Source organism: Asparagus officinalis, chromosome 2, assembly GCF_001876935.1.
Source record: "Asparagus officinalis chromosome 2, Aspof.V1, whole genome shotgun sequence".
Taxonomy (NCBI): domain Eukaryota; kingdom Viridiplantae; phylum Streptophyta; class Magnoliopsida; order Asparagales; family Asparagaceae; genus Asparagus; species Asparagus officinalis.
In genome coordinates, this window is record NC_033795.1 from 57,403,428 (window position 1) to 57,404,586 (window position 1,159).

Consider the following 1,159-nt stretch of genomic DNA (forward strand, 5'->3'; position numbering starts at 1 on the left):
AGCAGAGTAATTGTTTTTTTTGTTTCAGGTTAGGGAATTGTTTGTAAGAAGTTGTACCTGCACAACATCAAACTTTTTTTTATCAGTAACTTAAATTCTACAACTGCCTAAACGCTTGAAGGACCAAACCGCATGACATAACCAGTGGTTTTATTATAGGTCACAGGTAATGTTATTATAAGTTATGAATTTAATAATTGGAGGGCTAGATTTGAGCTTCTCTGAGGACGTTTGTCAAAATGCTCAGATGCCGTAAAAAATTTTAATTACGGAATTGATGGGTGCCCTTTTCAGAGAAAAGGGGCAACCCTCCGAGAAGTAGCGTATGCTGCTTAGGTGTGGAGGAGGGTACACGGTATTCTTTAGTAGAAGGCAGTTCGCTGTGTGCTCACCCCGCAGGTGCGTGGTTTCAACAGAGAGCACGGCCCAATATTATGTAGGCGTGCGTGCATCGCTGGCTGCGACTATTTTCTCGTCTCATCTTTTTCACTCTCATAGCAACGGAGTATGTTCTTTTGTTTCTCTAACAAAAGGAAACAAAATAACAAATGGAATTCTCTCTCATCCACGGACTTGAACAATGATGTAGTTATCTCCAACTCGGCTCCTATCGTGGTTAGGTACTCTTGGCAGAGGAGTGGAAGACCAAAAACAAGAAAAAAAAAATCAATTTTGTGTTTATGTTGGAAAGTTTTAGTAATTAGGTGTTGATTTTTGTGATTGAAAGGAATGCACAACTAAATTTTAGGCTACTGTGGTGTTGTTTAGGGGAAACTAATATTTTGTATTTGTACTAAAAATATTGAGGAATTAGAGAGAGTAAGGAATTGTAATGGGTTGGTTGACAAGTTGGAGGAGTAGAAGTTAATGGGTTGGTTGGGTTTGTGGGCCCGGCGCAAGGCATAGATGAGGGGGAGGAGGGTGGACTTTGATGAAGATTGAGGAGAGTAGAGGAGTTAATTGGCTTCTTGAAGGAGAAGACCAGGGAGAGGATTTGAGAGTTAGAAGGTTGATTTGAGAGAAAAGGAGTTGATGGGCTTCTACACATTTCAATCGGTGCCGACTCTGCATACAAATATTTATACAAGTGGTTTTGATGTGATCTTCACACAATTTTCTTTAATTATCCATATTTAGGAAAAAAAATCTAATAATCACA